Source organism: Eumetopias jubatus, unplaced genomic scaffold (assembly GCF_037043125.1).
Source record: "Eumetopias jubatus isolate StellerSeaLion01/CBP00866 unplaced genomic scaffold, mEumJub1_p1.0 scaffold_1, whole genome shotgun sequence".
Classification (NCBI taxonomy): domain Eukaryota; kingdom Metazoa; phylum Chordata; class Mammalia; order Carnivora; family Otariidae; genus Eumetopias; species Eumetopias jubatus.
Genome location: NW_028274807.1, coordinates 193024384 through 193041932, shown reverse-complemented (window position 1 = coordinate 193041932; position 17549 = coordinate 193024384). Strand labels below are relative to the sequence as shown.

Below are 17549 nucleotides of genomic sequence, written 5' to 3'. Positions count from 1 at the left end.
AGCTACTATACCCATTTTGATATTTAATGAGCTTACAATTAAGAATATTTGTTTGTTGCCTATTACTTAAAATCTATAAATACCAATGCCGTGGCCTCAGGGTGTCACATTCTTAGTTCATTAACCATCCCCATTTGCTGCACTTAGGGCAGCTTTTAATTTGTTCCAATGCTAGCTGCAAAGCAAGCCCCAGGTGCCTGGGGCTCTGCTATGAACACTCTATGGTGAGCAGGGACGGAAGAAGCAAATGGGAACATAATGGAGAAAACATCTTTTACTCAGGAAAGGGGGAGGGAACGATAACCTATAAGTGCTCTAAAGGAATAAAATTCAAAACCCATACCATGCTCCACCCATATGGCAAAAAGGCAAAGGCCCGGACACAAAGACATCCACAGGCAGGGATCCCACACCGAGCAGCCACGAGGGGCCATCTGGGGGCCCACTTCCTGAGGGGCCCTTGTGGGTTCTGAGCCCATTGAAGACACCAACTTCCCAGAGCAACATTTCCAATCCAGCTACAAAACAGCTTAGCTGCCATTTTGGAAAAATGCATTTTGAAAAGGACTGTGCTAATTGTAGTAACCCCCTTTCCAGTGGAAGGCAGGCCAAACAGTAAGATCTGAACAAGACTGCTTCCAAATTAGTTAAGGAAGGACCTCTCAGAAAGCTGGTAATGTTTTAGTGAACAGAGTTCGAGTTCGGGTGAAAATTTAAACAAGAGTATCCATCAGAAAGAACTGAGATAATGGGTTTGTAAAGGACATTGAGCGACTACTTAAAAAACTAAGGCCAACGTACACTTTCTATTTTCCCTAACATTTCCCCCACCTTGGGTTTCCAGTGTGTCAATGAGATGTGAAAGATAGCAGACAGCTCTGTGAGGCTTAAAATGCACAACAGGCCTGACATTTTTGTCTCTGACCAGTGGACATGGTGAAGGCAAGAGGGAGAACATGGGTTCAATTTATTCTGCACAGGTTCAGTTCAGATGGTCTCATAAATGAAGTCAGATCCCACTTCAGTTCAAACCTTTAACTAAAAAAAAAAAAAAGTGTGGGGGTGGAGAGGGGAGGAAGAAGTCAGCAAAAAGCAGAGAAGCCCCAGGTGATGTAAGCGGAGGAGAATGCCGGCAAACCCAAAACACAAGGCAAATAAATCACAAAGCCAGCTTGGGTCTGGATCTATTCAAGATATTCTTCTCCACATTCCCGGGAGCTGTTCTCTCTCTCTTTCCAACTCGATGCAACCAACTTCAGGAATGAAGAGTGCCTGCTGTCTGATTTGGGGAGGTGAGGCCTCGGGTGCCTAGTGGGGAACACACAAGCTCTGGGGGAGCACCGGTGTGTTCCTGCCAGCAATTACTGCGTCGGCCGAAAAGACCCAGAGATCTTAAGCTAATTAGAGAGATTTGCTCGAGGAGGTAGGAAATCACTACTCCAAAGCATCGCCTGTGTACCAGACCAAAGCCGTAATCATGATTCATCTCTGACATGTTGCTAATCAGCACACACATGTTCCTAATTTCACGGTCCCCAAAGGAAAGCTGAAGGGACAATTGTTTCTGAGTTCTAACATGGAGCCAACCGATGCCAAGTGACCATGTGTTCTGCTTATCAAACCGAGAGCTCTAGTTTCCATCTAAGTGGCTTTTTACCCCTCCTCCCCTCCCCCACCCTCATGCCCAAGGAAATCCATTCACTAAAGATGTGTTAGGGCATTTATAGCAGTTGTTTCTCAGATAGCAACTTTTCTTTTTTTTTTAAATTGAGATAGAATTGACATATAACATTGTATAAGTTTAAGGTATACAATGTATAGATCTGATATATTTATATATTGTAATAACAACTTTTCTGACAGGCCTAAATGGAATGGAATGTATTTTTAAATGTCTTTCCCTGCTCCAGACTTTTTCTTATTGCTTTGCCACTGGAATATACACATGCAGTGAAAGCCCAGAGATATCAACACACACACACACACACACACACACACACACACACACACACACACACACACCCCGCTGACTCTTCTCCTGTGTTTAAAAAACAAAACAAAACTCTGCAGCCTTCTTAGTTTTCACAAAACAAAAAGCCCAAGTACTTTTTCCAATTAAGTCTGTTAAGGATCTGGGCTGTGTGTTCTCCCATGGCTGACACTCACAAATAGACAGGATTGTTCCATTTTTCCAATTCTCAAAATGTTAAAAAGCAAGCTATAAAACATGCCTCTGGCTAGAGAGCCAGACCTTTTCCCTCAGCTGCGCACACCACTCCCATCCACTCAAATGAGAACCGCATGGTAAAGAACTGGCATCTTTAAGGTAACCGTCAACCCATCTGCAGTTTCAAGAGCACACACACAACTTCGCAGACACAGATTAGCTGGTTTTCTGTAAACACTGGGTACGAAGAGGAGGCAAGCAACCAACCACCCAAACACCCACCCAGCAAACCAGCTACCAGCTTGCACCCACTTGGCTGTTAAAGGTAGTTATAAAAACTTCACTCCAGAAGCTCAAGAAAGTATCTTCCTGCAAGGGCAAAACAGTGATTAGACAATAGGGGAAAACTTAACGCTGTACACATGATTGTTATGCCTAAGCTCAGAGGAAATGTTCGGATCAAAACAAAACTACTAATAAAAAGGCTTAGGACCACACAGAGAGCGTGCACTGAATTATGCCGCTTCAAATACTGTTTCTGAGGCCTGGGGACGGAGTCTCCAAATACTGTATCACATCTGGAATTCTGCTTTTACAGCAGAAATGCCTGCAGAAATAGATTGTGACGTTGCCATGGGGACCCAGCCTCCTCCGGCCAGGCTGGTCCCCGGCATGCCCCACACATGTGCTTCCTTCAAGGTGGATTTCGCATATTTGGAAATTATGGAAGGCCGCCCTTTTAGGTTTTAGTGCTAATCAAAATATCACAGGCCACACTCGGAAAGCAAGGCGACCCCTTCTGTCAGCCTATTATTTCTGTCCACATGGTGGTCTCAGAGAGAAAAACCTCCTTAAAATAACAGTGGGAAGAAGCAAGTCAATATTAGACCCCTTTGCAAAAATTATCTGTGGCTTTTCCCCCTTCCTCTAGGAAGGAGACAGGCTTCAAAAGCATCCCTTTTAAACTCTCTCATTCTCTGGCTGCAAAAATCCAAGTGAAGTCAACCTGTGCACACAGCTGCCTCCCATTGCTGGCCTATGGGAGGGACCCCAGGCTCCAGCTCAGTTGCTTGCCGTCGCAGAAAGTGAGCCACTAACACCATCCCGGCAGGGCTACTGGCCAAGGCAGGGGGTCTTCACTCTGAATTGTTGTCCAGGGGAAAAGGTTTCTAGAACCCATAGGAGAACGCTGTGAGAAACATTCCTTACCCAATTTCCCCCAGAAACGTTCTTAGATAAGTTGGGGGCATTCCCAGAACTCTCAGAGGAAACCCAGGGCTTCACAGGTCCCAGGTCCAAAGCCATATGTAGACACGAAGAATCTAGAGACGCCACTTAGAAATAAGGAGGTACATCTGGGTTTCCCCACTTCCCTGGGATGCAGCTCCACCAACCGACCCCTCTAGGTGTGGATTCATACACATACACAAATGCAACCCCGCTTGGGTGCTGGCAGGTGTCCCCAACCACTCCTCATCCTGACACTATCCTACCCCCGAAGACCCCAGGCGGTTCAAAACAATGGTCAAGACGCTCCTCTCTCTTTCCCCAGGAGCATTCTCCCAACAGTTCTAACTAGAATGTCTCAAGCCAAAGCAACAGTGCCTCTTCCAATATGTATCTGCCCCTCTGCAAGGTCTGGCCATTCCCTGATTTCCTGGGGGTAAGGGAGGGAATTGGCCAGCCCAGAGGTGAAGCACCAGTCACTAAGCCCCGTGAGCAGCCGTGAGCAGATCAAGGGGGCTCATGGGAAAACTGGTTCTCAGCCTGCCCTGTTCAGTGTGACCTCCAGCCTGAACCATTTCCATCTAGTCTCTTCGATACCACATCCCAAAATGTCCCCCTGAGATGCAGCTGGGATTTGTGAACGTGTGTGTCTGTCTCTGTGCGCACCCAGCCACACAGAAGGAAAAAAAAAAACACCAGGAAGTCGGCAGCTCAGCTCCAGGTGTTAACACTTAGCGCATCCTGCCCAGCCCCCTCCAGCTTGAGGCCGGCCGCCTGGGAGCCGGACACAGCAATTAGGCCCTTCCCGGGCCAGGCGCCTTTGTCCCTTCGCTAACATCATTAGTGTCTGACTTCCTGTGCACAACGGGGCCTCCCGGGGGGCAATCGCAGGCTGACCGGGGCAGGGCATTAGACTTCCTTTGTCAAAGACCCTCAAATGTTAACAAGCATGTGAACAAGACTCTCCTGCCCACCCCCCGGCCCTGCCATCCCCCCCCATCCCCTCCCCACCTCAGCCACTCCTCCAGCCCACCAAACACTCAAATCTCAACAGCCTTGGTTCTGCACGACTGGTGGGAATCCGAGTTACTTGAGAGCAGTATCAAGACTCTGTGTCGATTGAGCAGAGCTTCTTTTCTGCAGAAAAGGTCGACAAATGTGATTTTCTAGAGCCGGTCCCCTACAAACATGCCATTTCCATTTATCAAGTGCCTGCTGCTTACCAGGTCCGTGTCACTGGTCTGGTATTAACTAGGTGAACATGAACAAAGATGAAGGTGCTCAGACGTGAGTCGCAGGCTATGCAACACCCAGTTCAGCACCCTTGTCAGCACAGGGGTTCCCTTCACACGTGCTCATGGGCTGAGGCACAAGATTGTTTCAAGATGCAAGGATATGCTTGAAGGTTTGAGTGATATTCCCAGGCTTTCAAACACTGATCACATCTGAAACCAGGGGAAAGTATGAATTGCTACACAGGTACAACACCACTGTCACCATCCCTCTCTCAGTAACACTCTCACCACCAGGACCAACATCACTAAAATCCTCTCATTTACTCCTCCATCCATCTCAACAGAGGGTCTCAGCTTCACATGTGGGGACAGAGAGGTCTCTGAGAATTTGGTGAGGGCTGTGGCCCCTGTGTGTACACACAAGCATGCACGCAGAATTTCAGGAAGCTTCAAGACCCATGCAATCCACTGGGGGCCCCCACCAGCCTGCCTTATCCATAACTCAACAGCTTAACACCAGGTGCACAGAAGGACACCCTGAGTGGTTCAGTGATCCACGGGAAACTTTGGTGATTTAAAAGCAAAATTTAAATGGCCGAGGGAGGCAGTTGGGAGTAATCACCTCAATTTTAAATAGAACTCTGGATTGATGCCTCAACTCTAATCCTTCACAGGCAGTATTTGTTACAACTCCGTAATGGAACACTTTGTTCAGGATGTTGGGACTCATGAACTTTACAAAGCAGCAACGTAAAAGACAACTATTTCTGCTGTTATCTGCACGGGCCCATTAAGTGGGCACACAGAATGCCTTTTAGACCACAAAGGAAAACAGTCATGTCTGCAGTCAAGTCAGTTTCACCGAATCAAGTTAAAAAATAAACAATGTGGCTATTTCTTATTTCTTTTTTTACCAACATCAAGAATATAGAGAGAACAGCTGATTTCCCCTGCTCCTGCTCAGTTGCCTTGACAGTCTATGGTGTTTGTGGTCAACACACAAAATTGGGTTAGGTTTTGGATATGTTTTTAAATATTTGCCCAAGAGCTGCAGTGGAAGATAATCTAAAACTCCATTTTTTTTTAATGAAAATAATCTATGGCTTTGACTTCTACTCTAGACATACCAAACTCCTTCAAAGCTTCAAAAAGATGTTGGTAGACAGAGACAGGACATGAGCACTTCTGTGATGCCAAGTCCCCCACAAGTTTACTTTAATGAACTTTACAAGTTTCAAAAGAGTAAAGTATTTCACTACTGGTTCTGATTTTTACCTTTTGCCAAGCTAATTTCAAAATAGCAGGCAATCGGAAGAATATACTCAGACACTAATGGTCTTTGCAACTTTTATGTCTCCCCGCTTCTTGGATGGAAGCCAGCAGTCTGCCCTTAAACTATAAGCAATAAATCTAGAAGACTCTCCTAATTTCCCAATGAAGGAAATGATTGTGTTTGCCAAGAAATATTCAGCTTTGTTTTAAATTCCTTGAAGAGCTAAAATGTCATCCTGAGAAGGAGGGCAAAGAATGATGTAAAAATGAAGAATCACTGTCTTGGTTGATTTCAGACTTAGATAAACTTTCCCGTGGGTGAAAGGAGGCGGTACAGACGTCCCAGGAATGAAGGCCTCCCTATAATACCTCTCTGAGGACTCCTGGCACAGATTGGTATAGAGGGGGAAATGAGAAAGCAGATTTGTATGAGGCAGACAAGGCAATGGCCCAGCAGTTAGGTGCACACTTCCTCCCTGCTGAAGTGGTCCTGGGGGTGGGTTCCAGCTCCTCTCCAACAGGGCTGACACAAGCAAAATGGCACACAGCACTTTCTTGGTCAGGCAGTAGGAAGAAATCAATACACCTTGTCCCCTTCACTAGGCTTCCCATAGAGAGACGTTTACAAAATCAAAGCAATATGGGGGAAATAAATTAGAAGCCTGTAACATTTTGTCATAAGGTTATGGTGAAACAGAGATTTACCAGAAGAAAAAAAAAAATCAAAGCAGTGACTAAGTATTTCAAAAATACGAAAGGGAGGTCAAAGTTTCTGGCTAAAATGACTTCAATCTAAGAAGGAGCTGGGTCGATACAAGGCCAAGCTTCAGGCGAGTAGCCCTGTTTTGTGGGGCACAGAGCCAGTGAATTCACAGGAGTGCTGAGGAGGAAAAGCCCCAGACAGGCATGGCTGCCCGAGGCGTGGTGGGCAGGAGGCTGGGGCGGGCACTGGGGTGCATCTGCCACTCCCCTGTCTGCCCAGGAGGGATGTGATATTCCCTAGTTCTCAGAGAACCCGAAGAGTGGGTTTTCAAGTTTCTAGGAAAAAGTGTAGGCTTTTCTTTAGACCAGGGCTTTATTATTTTTGTAAATATAACAAGGCAAAGGAAATTTGAGTATAGACAATATGAAAATCCTCCCCAGTCAACATCAACACTACTATATCGTATAATTCAAAATTGCTAAGGGACTAGCTCTTAAATGTTCTCACTGCAAAAAAGAAACGAAAGTTATGTGACTTGATAGAGGTGTTGGCTAAAGCTTCAGTGGTAATCATACTGATACATTTAATGTAATCAACATATTGTATACCCTAAACTTATGCACTGTTATACGTTAATTACATCTCCATCGAAAACAAAAAAACCCTCCCCAACATCCTTCCTTCTCCATCACTTTGACGACTCTTCTGGACTCTCTCTATTGCATGCATCACATGGACTATGGCTTGACATAAGTTAGATCCTAATATAGAGAACACTTACTCTGATAAATCTTCACCAGCTAATAATGAATGCAGTGCCTTTTGGGAGAAGTATGTGGGGCCGATGGAAGAAATAAAACAAAAGATCCTAATGAGGTAAGAATTAGGACCACTGGGCCAAATTCTTTCTAAAGGTCCTGCCAGCTTTAATTATCCATCATTCTCTACCAAGAGAAAGCACCTATTAAAAAGTAGTAAGACAGGCCCTTTCACCTGTTCTACAACTGGTTGCGTACATGAAAAAGGCAACAGGGCAGGCACCTCGAGAAGGCTTCCCAGTGCAGTGCATACCTGTTACTATTTCAGTAGGCTGCCTGCTGACTTGGGTATCCTGGATGTGGTAACGCTGTTCTGTTGGGTAACCAAATTACCATAACTTATCCTGAAGGTCCTTAAAAATTACATGAATTTAGGGGATTTTATGATTACTTGGCTAGTCTCATGTAAATAACAGAACTGTGTAAAATGAAAAAAGGAAACTCTGGCAAACCCAAGAAGAGGGCTGACAACATCCTCTGGACTACACAGTAATCACATTACAGCCGCATAAAAGCCTAAGAGCTCAACTCTTCGGAGGAAGGCAGCTGGAAGAACACCAGCATGGGGAGATTCTACAGAGCAAGCTGAGGAGATGAAACCATTCATTTGCTAAAATTGTAAATTCTATTTTGCAATTAAAATCATAACACGTGTAGCCTGGGCATCGAAGAAGGATGATCTCTGCCTCAAACACTTCACCTGATCTAAAAGCAATATTTAACCGAATCCCAAGGTTCTTGCTTCCTCATTTACTCATGAATAACCTCAGATAATGCCCTAGAATTTATCAACAGATGTTTTAAAGGCTAGAAACGTACTTTACACTGGGAAGGCCATTATGAGTGATTGAGAATGAATGTGCTAAGTTAGTTATGCGACTGAGCAAGTGTAAGAGGATTTCAGAGAAGGGAGTGTTGAACAAAAGAAGGCTCCCTGGAGAAGTGTCTTCAGAGTAGACAAGTCCCTAACTGGACCCTAGAGCACTGGGGGCGGCTTTGAGGTGGTGAATAGGGAGACTATTTCAAGCAAACACATGCACAAATGCACTTGTAACCAACTGTACCACCCCCATGGCAAGCATTCAGTAAATGGCCACTACACCTCGAGGTAGATGTGGAAACGTCCTCCTTAGTCAGAACCACCATTTTAGCAGTCCTGGAGTAGGTGACCAATACCCGCAGGCTTCTATCTGAAATACCCCAACTGGCCCGAAAAAATGGGCACAGGAGGGGCTGGGGCTCAGTAATGCATGTGGTGCATCTTGCAGTCGGGCAAGACCAGAACAATGCGGTCCTTAGAGAGGTGAGCACAAACCTGATTTGGCAGGCAGGATTTCAGGGGAAGGGCCTCTGATCCGAGCCAAGGTGGGAACGGGCTGGGCTCCAGGTAAAGAAGAAAGAGGCACTAAAACAGCAGCTTCAAAGGATAAACCAAAGGACCAGAGAGTTGAATCAAAGGGATGAGGCAGACCCGAGGGCCTGCAGACCAGAGGCACCAGTGACAAAACAGAGAAGACCAAAGTGGGGTCTCATTACACCTGTCCTCTTATTTTCAGGATGGGCCTGACTCCCTGCCCCGACTACAGATGGAAGACATTCTGGAAGGAGCAAGGAGAGGCCTGGTCACCATCCACTTGCAATTTTCACCCCATCTTTCACCTCCATGACAAAAAATGTCACTAACTTTTGATGAGCGGAGGCCCGAGCTGGGAGCCTCCATCAGCACCTCTTCCCCAGTCCCCCCCCCTCCCCACATCTCGACTCTGTCTGCACCTGCGGTAAACCAGTACCAGGCTCCCAGGTAGCGTTCACTACCTCCAGAGAAGAAGACTGGGACAAAGACCCTTTGTCTGCTTTTACCAACTCTTCAATGAATTTTCTAAAGACAAGAATCACTAAATATAATCTTGAAAAATCTAACATTGGCACAAAAGGACAGATAGTGTAGGATTCCTCTGATATGAGGTTCCTAGAGTGGTCAAATTCACAGGGACAGAAAATAGAATCAGGAGGCTGCGGGGTTGGTTGGGGGCAGGGAGAATGCGGAGTTACTCTTTTTTTTTTTTTTTGAGATTTTATTTATTTGACAGAGAGAGACACAGCGAGAGAGGGAACACAAGCAGGGGGAGTGGGAGAGGGAGAAGCAGGCCTCCTGCCGAGCAGGGAGCCCGATGCGGGGCTCGATCCCAGGACCTGGGACCACGACCCGAGCCGAAGGTAGATGCCTCACGACTGAGCCACCCAGGCGCCCCGCGGAGTTACTCTTTAATGGGCACAGAGTTGCAGGTTAAGAAGATCAAAGTTCTGGAGATGGAAGGTGGTGATGGTTGCCCAACAATGTGAATGTACTTAGAGCCACTGAATTAACACTCAAAAATGGTTAAAATGGTAAATTTTATCTTGTGTCTCTTTTTATCACATTTTTGAGCAGGATTTTGAGGAGGAAAGTAACAATAATAAAATAGTGCTATAGCACATTTGCAGGAAGAACTAGGAAGGTGGCCAGTTGGAGCTGAGCTGAGTAGGCCCACAAGGTGGTACAGATGTGAGGTGGTACAGGTCACGTCTACGGGGCATTTTTAAGAACAAAAGGCGGGACTTTGGGACAAATGTGATACAGAGATGATGGAATATTCCAAGGTACCTTGAGGGCTCCTATTTTGGGAATTTGGGAGGCTGGTGATTTTTGAAGCAATAAAGAGAACACTGCAAAGGAAGAGTCCTTTTTTAAGGGGGATGTGGAAAAAAACTTAGTGAAGGTAAGGTGACTAGAGAGTCTCTTCTAATACCATATTTTTTTTTTTTGAAATGTAGGATTAGAAGACAGAAAGTCATATGTGAAGTCATGTCACAGAACCTTAGGGATAGATGGGCTAATAGGAATGGAGAAAAGCAAAAGGTCAGGAACTGGGCTTTGTGGGACTACCCACAGTTAGGGCACGTGAGGAGGAAAAAAAGATAGAAGAAATGAGGTTGGCCAAGTAGAGGAGCCTGGAAAAGCCTTCAGGCAGTGAAGAATGATACAAAAATTAAAATAAAGAATATCAAATAAATTACATGTAAAAAATGTCAAAATGGATATTTTCAACACAAGAACCACCTTGCTGATGATACAAATCCCTGAGAAAATCATCATACCGGTGGATCATTTAGAATCACTCCTCCATATCAATTCCCAAGTCTTTTGCTGTTATTCAAACTCATCCCCTGGTTTCCGATAAAAGTAGGAAGCATACTAAAAGAACCATCTAAATAAAATCTTTTCCTATGTTTGAAAACTTAAGAAAACAAGTGATGATAGCACTGGAAAAAGGTACTGTAAGACTGCTGGTCCCCGCCAGGGTTTTGTGTGCAGGTAAAAGTTACTATGTAGGCAACTACCCTCAGAGTCAAGATCCTCCCAGGACAAGCCTCCAATCTCTCACGTTAGGGAGAACATAGGACCCCACGTCACCGTACCTCCCAAGATCTGCTCAGTGCTTTATAGTTTGAGCCACAGTTAAATTTGTAAAACCTTTTTGCAATTTTTGAAACAATGCTATCTGAAAAATACAGAGGCAACCAACACTGAATTAACCACTAGTTCTAAATCAGGTCATTTTTTAAAAAAGACTTACTTACTTACTTCTTACTTACTTCTTACTTACTTACTTACTTATTTATTTGACAGAGAGACACAGCGAATGAGGGAACACAAGCAGGGGGAGAGGGAGAGGGAGAAGCAGGTTTCCCGCTGAGCAGGGAGCCCGATGCCGATGCCGGGCTCGATCCCAGGACCCTGAGATCATGACCTGAGCCGAAGGCAGACGCTTAATGACCGAGCCACCCAGGTGTCCCAGGTAATTTTTTTTTTTTAACCAAATACTCCAACCAATTGGTTTAATAGCTAGCATTCCAAATCATCGACAATTTCCCAGAACTCTAAAAGTCAAAAAGATAAGCTAGAACATTATTAGTACGACTCAAAGCTATCAAGTTAAATTTCGGTTCAGGCAAACCTTATTCGTCCAAGAGCTCATGAAAATGGTGAATTTTTGCACAAAGTCACAAATACAAATATTAATTTTCAGACTATTCTGTTTTGGACATTATCCAACACTTGTGGCCATTTGACAGATGTACATCCAATAGCACTGATAGGCTTTGTAGATCAATTTTGGCTTCCAGGGCTAACAACCTTCTTCCCTGAAAGTAAAGGAATAAAGCCAAAGATTGGTCGAAACTTGCTTCATCTCTGAGAAGAGGATTACACTTGTACAGTTTATTTCCAGACACTCAGAACAGGTCTAGACAAAATATTCTAGGAAGCAGTAACTACCACGCTGGTTAAATGCTTATCACTAATGAACATTTATTGGGTAGTAACAGAGCCATAACCCTCATAACTTAACCACACTACACTTCTATATTTTTGAAGGTACAACTTCATTTCATAAACATAATTTTTAAAGGCATACAAAAGAACTCCTGCAATCACCAGTTTGAAAAGAGCCATGTCATCTTATAAGTTCCCCAACATAGCAAATGTCTCATCTTGTGTTAAGAAGTTTCACACTCATTTAAACTCTTTTGAAATTCTCCCCATACTAGAAGATCCCCATGCCAACATCTAATAGACTAATATTAATGTAAGATTAGCTTCACTTTCTCAGCAACAATGAGTTTCTTAGAAGATTTCCTTTTTTTAGAAGAAAACAAACACTATCTGATAAAGGGAAGATGGATTCCATTTCAGACCTTTGAGCTCTCAGATCTGGAACATTATAATCTGATTGTATCTATATGGTATTCACCATGAGGGCAATGCATGGGTAGAACAGAACAGACGGACCAGGACTATGAACATCCCTGCCCCCTAGCCCCAGCAGAGCCACAGAAAAAAGAAAAAGTAATTTCAAAAGGGACACATGGATCCCATACCCCTCCCTTCCCCACCCCCACCAAAAATAACCAACCATAAACTTTTAGCACCTCTCAAAGACTTCAAGAGAAGCATAAAGGAGAATGTGTTGCCCTAGCTAAGGACCCTTAAATCAGAGCAATTTCTTTCTTTATAGTTTTATTAAAATATGCAAGCACAGTACTTATAAACAAAGGAGGCATTTCAGTTTTTGCTTAGAAAAATGGGAGCCAATACATTCCTTCTGGGAATTCAGGGTAAAAGCTTTACAAAAAGTGTCCAGATGTGCTTAAGACGTCAGTCTGTTCTTTCTTTTAGGGAAGAGTGAAGGGAAAAACAAAGGGTGGGAGAGACATTTTATTAAAAATTGGAAAGGTTATTAGTTTTTCTTGGCTGGCTCACTAACCCGCCCTCCGCTGACAAAACCACACAGGCGCACCTGAGGCTGAGGAGCACCTCTGTGGCCTCCGACAAAGTGGCAGGGAGGCAGGGAGGCAGGGACGGCTGATGGCAGTGAGAGCCTCCGGGCCTTCTCTCACCTCCAGAACGTCCTGCGGGGCAAATGGCAAATGGTTCTACAGGGTGGCGATGAAATAGGGGAGAGACTCTGAAAGCCAAAGATCCTCAAGTGAGAATCAAGCACTTTTGCATTAAAAAATAAAACACCATTGGGACAAATCTTCACCCCCACCCCCCAAAAAAGAAAAAAAAAATTCTTCCTTAACTGAAATGTTTTGTCAACATCACACGCCAGTTTTAACCTGGAAGCTTTGTGGAGATTTGAAGCTTCCTCTGCCCAGTGATTCATTCCCAGAGTCCTTTTCAACCAGAGAGATTTAAGGAGGGTGTCTGTTCTGCGGTGTTCCTTCGCTTTCAGAGCCGTTGATGCTGGCTCTGGGTACTGAAGGGAAAGGAGTGTTTCAAAAAGAGCATAAATAAGGGAGACAGAGAGGCAGGCATATATGTGAATAAAAAGATAATCCTAATAATAGTTTACATTATCGCGAACCAAAGTTTATATGAGCAGCTAAGCCCCCTTTCAAAGTAGAGGGCAGCTGCTGGTACGGCGGAGGAAAATGGTATGTCAGAAATGTGACCTACCTTCGAGTTTGTTTAACTCAGCTGTCAGCCACCGCTTCCTTCCGCCACCTTTCACCAGGATGGGGGTGGAGGCGGCACCCTTTTGTGAAGTGTTTTGTTTGCAAAGGCATGGAACTGTCTCAGGACTAGAAGGACCTTGTCTCCACTGTTCCTGGGCAATCCTAACAAAGGCCAGGTCACCCTCATCAGTCCTCCCTGAGGGTGAAAATGGTGACCCCTATCAGAGAAGGAGCCCTGGGGACGCCCTCCTACTCTCCCCCAGGGGTCCAAAGAACGTGTTCCGGATGAATAGTCTTCGTCCCTGGAGGCTGTCAGGAACCTTACGGAAAGGAGGCCGGGAGGCTCAAGGCTGTGCTTATACGAGGACCTGCCAAATCTTGAAGACCCTCCAGGCATCACGCACTCCCAAAAACGCCGCCCCCACATAAAACGCTTTCACCAAAAGCCTTTACGTGTGTAAGCTGAATATCTGTACTCAACAGAGTAATCCAGCCCTTATTTATAGCGCACGTAGGATATGTGGAGCTCAGGGCTAGGCTGTGCGGAAGGGTCTAACAGTGACTGAGATGGGGGCCTAGGGCCCAGGGAAATGACATTCAGGCAGAAGTGACACACCTGTGTTAACTGTGTGACAACCGGGCAAAGGGGCACCTTTCAGAAGTAGCCAGGGTCACGTTTCCAAATTAGAACAGTGTTACATCTCTGGCCAAATGTATTTGGAGTTAAATGTTCCTACAGAAGCAGGAGGTACCTGAGAACAGGAGAAACGGTCCCCTGTCATTTATCTCCTTTTCAATTTGGATATGAAGCCCATTTCAAGATGTGTACACCCAGCCAAGAGCTTTCTGCGAAGGTTGAAGCTTCAACCAGCCCTAGGCAGAACAAGGGGTAGAGCCCCAGCAAAGAGTGAACTCCAAGGAGGCCACCTCCTCCCTGGCCCCCTCTCAGCCTCACCTTGGCAGTGTGGCTCATGCTGCTGAAGCACATGAATACACTCAGTGAATGACCAGCTGGTGGCCCTGGGGAGACCCTCAAATGATCTTGCAAGCATAAAGGAATGCCCATCATTCTTCTGGCAGAACACCACAAACCACAGGCCACGGAAAAGGGACCACCATTCATGGGGTGTTGGCAAAGGTTCGGGGAAGGTGTTCACAACCAAGCTTTCTTTGGGTGAGGGTACTTAGCAGTACAAGCTGCATGTACCATGCACATCTCAGACCTTCTCGTGGGGGATCAAGACACTGTTTGCTCTGCTCCTGTTGCAGGTGGAATCTCTGGTTTAAAACCATCCAGTCCTGGAGCGCCTGGGTGGCTCAGTTGGTTGAGTGTCTGCCTTTGGCTCAGGTCATGATCCCAGGGTCCTGAGCTCCCTGCTCAGCAGCGAGTCTGTTTCTCCCTCTTCCTCTGCCCCTCTGCCTGCTCATGCACTTTTGCTCTCTCTCTCAAATAAATATCTTAAAAACAAAACAAAACAAAAAGACATTCCATTGCTTCCCAGAGCTGTCATCACTCCTATCTAAGCTCAGGACTTCCAGAGTGTGTGACCCCTGAGAGAAGACTCTTCATCCCGTCAGCCTTCTCAGTACGCAGAAGCTGCGGGCCCTGCTGGTCTCTGAATGCGTGACCTCTTCCCCAGCCTCTCATGGTCCCTTACTCATCTGGCCTGTGTCACAGACCCCTCCGCAGGTGCCAGTCTTCCTGACAGCCAATCGGGCATTCCTGCACATCAGAGGACACCAGTGCGAGCCAGCACGTCTCTGCTTTCATCTTCTCTCTCTACCCACCCATATATTTTAAGTCCAGGTCCTCTGCTCTGTGGAGGGTAGCCCAGACTCACCCTTATGGACATGGAGGGGTTGCTTTTATGGAGCTCTTCCAGAAATGTTCTTAGGGTATCCAAGGGACCCTCACTGGGGACCCACTAAAGCAACACTACCTCAACCTGGGCAGGTGGCAATCACTCAGGATGACAGCTCCTGGACCTGGAGGGAAACTGGGGGAGGACAGCAATGCCTGGGTGAGGAGCTAGGGTGTCTGTGTGTCACAAATTCTCACCTCTTTAGTGCTCTTAATAAGACAGCCTGGTACAAATGGGGGTGCAAAGGAAACAACAAAAAAAAGTTAATCTCTCAGCTCTGCAATTACTCACATGCAGATTATCTGCCAAACAAACTATTTCTTATCTCTGATCAATCTTTATCTGCAGCTGCCTTTCCCCTGCCCCTGCTACCACCTAGCACATAACCCAAATCCTCGCCTCCCCCGACAGTCGCTGACAGAGTGGCCCAGGCCTCTAGGACTGTCAACACCCCGATGTAATTCAGGGCTCATGGAGTCTGAGGTAGTGCCCTTGTTTATGGATTCAGTGATTGATTAGGCCCTAAAAGCTTCTGGCCCAGAAGACTAAATGGGTTGAAATCAATCATTAACAGTAGTGTAATGTTAAAAAACAAGTGATGCAAAGGGGCTTCTGGCCATGTGAACAAGGTGGACAAGTGCACAGGAAATAAGAGGATGAAAGCACATGGACACCCCGGGGCCATAAACCCCAAAAGGCAAATTGGCAACGGCCAGCGGAATAGACGGGCACATTTTGTAAAAAATAAAGTCATCTGTGCATCAATTTCTTTTTTGTCTTTCTCTCTTTTTTTTTTTCTTTTGGTTTGCCTCTCTAAGTTTTTATTTAAATTCCAGTTAGTTAACATACAGTGTCATATCGGTTTCAGGTGTACGATAGAGTGATTCAACACTTCATACAATGCCTGGTGCTCATCACAAGTGCATTACTATGTCGGAATTTTTTAAAAATTCAAAACCTGTATGTGTGTGCACGAGGCAAGAGTCCAGGTGGAAATGAAAGTGATCACACTCAGTAAGGAGATGGGATAGAAAAAACTACTCCCTCTGAATGAAAGGTCTGAGTTATCTCAATAGAAATAACTGATTCTTAAGAATTCTAGTCTGACTGTCCTATTTTACAGGTAAGTAAACAGAGTCAGTGGGGCCTCATGCCCTGTCCAAATCACACTCAGCTGGCCTGGGACGCCCTCATCTTGCAGGTCACATTGATGTAAATGGGACAGTCTAATGGTGGCTTTTAACCCAAGACCAGAATTTGTGAGAACTCCAGTAAAACAGGATTAATTTATATTTTTTTAATGAGGAAATGTGTGATCAATCCAAAATTGACCTTGGAAAATATATAAATGAAGAAAAGATTTACTAGCCAAACTACTGATACAACTAGAATTCCCACCATAATGCTTAAATTCAACTATGTTCATAATATGCTACTAAGTCAGAAAGAATCAATATTCTTATTTTAAAACCCTCATTTAGGGCGCCTGGGTGGCTCAGTTGTTAAGCGTCTGCCTTCGGCTCAGGTCATGATCCCAGGGTCCTGGGATCGAGTCCCACATCGGGCTCCCTGCTCGGCGGGAAGCCTGCTTCTCCCTCTCCCGCTCCCCCTGCTTGTGTTCCTGCTCTCTCTGTCAAATAAATAAATAAAATCTTTAAAAAATAAATAAATAAATAAATAAATAAAACCCTCATTTATTCATTTAAACCTCTTCCCTAATACTCTCTACTAAGCAACATCTCATCCATACCTCACTTTAAAACTATCAGACTTAAGGGGCGCCTGGGTGGCTCAGTCATTGAGCGTCTGCCTTCGGCTCTGGTTGCGATCCCGGGGTCCTGGGATCAAGCCCTGCATCGGGCTCCCTGCTCGGCGGGAAGCCTGCTTCTCCCTCTCCCACTCCCCCTGCTTGTGTTCCTGCCCTTGCTATCTCTCTCTCTCTCTGTCAAATAAATAAAATAAAATCTTTAAAATAAATAAACTATCAGACTTAAAAGCAATAAAACTTACTCAGAAGGTAAATCAGGTGGATTTAGTCCTTCTCTAATAAATGCAGAATAAGACAAGTATAAGGTACAACCAAAATAACAAAGAATAAATAAAAATTATAAATGTCAATATTTTCTAGGATGTGGAAAAATGAGCACACATTCCTCTGATAACAGACTACCACCAATGACTAAGCACTTGCTATGTGGCCAGGTGCAAGGCAAAATGTTTTAAAGACAGTATCTTATTTAAGTCTCAAAACAATCCTGGGGGATA

At 45.1% G+C, this 17549-nt stretch overlaps 1 protein-coding gene across 1 annotated transcript in view; it reads right to left on the bottom strand.

Annotated features, from left to right (window-relative positions):
• IL17RD (interleukin 17 receptor D) overlaps nucleotides 1-17549 on the bottom strand; it is a 61695-nt gene that overhangs the window by 27180 nt on the left and 16966 nt on the right. The gene's annotated exons all lie outside the window — the stretch shown is intronic.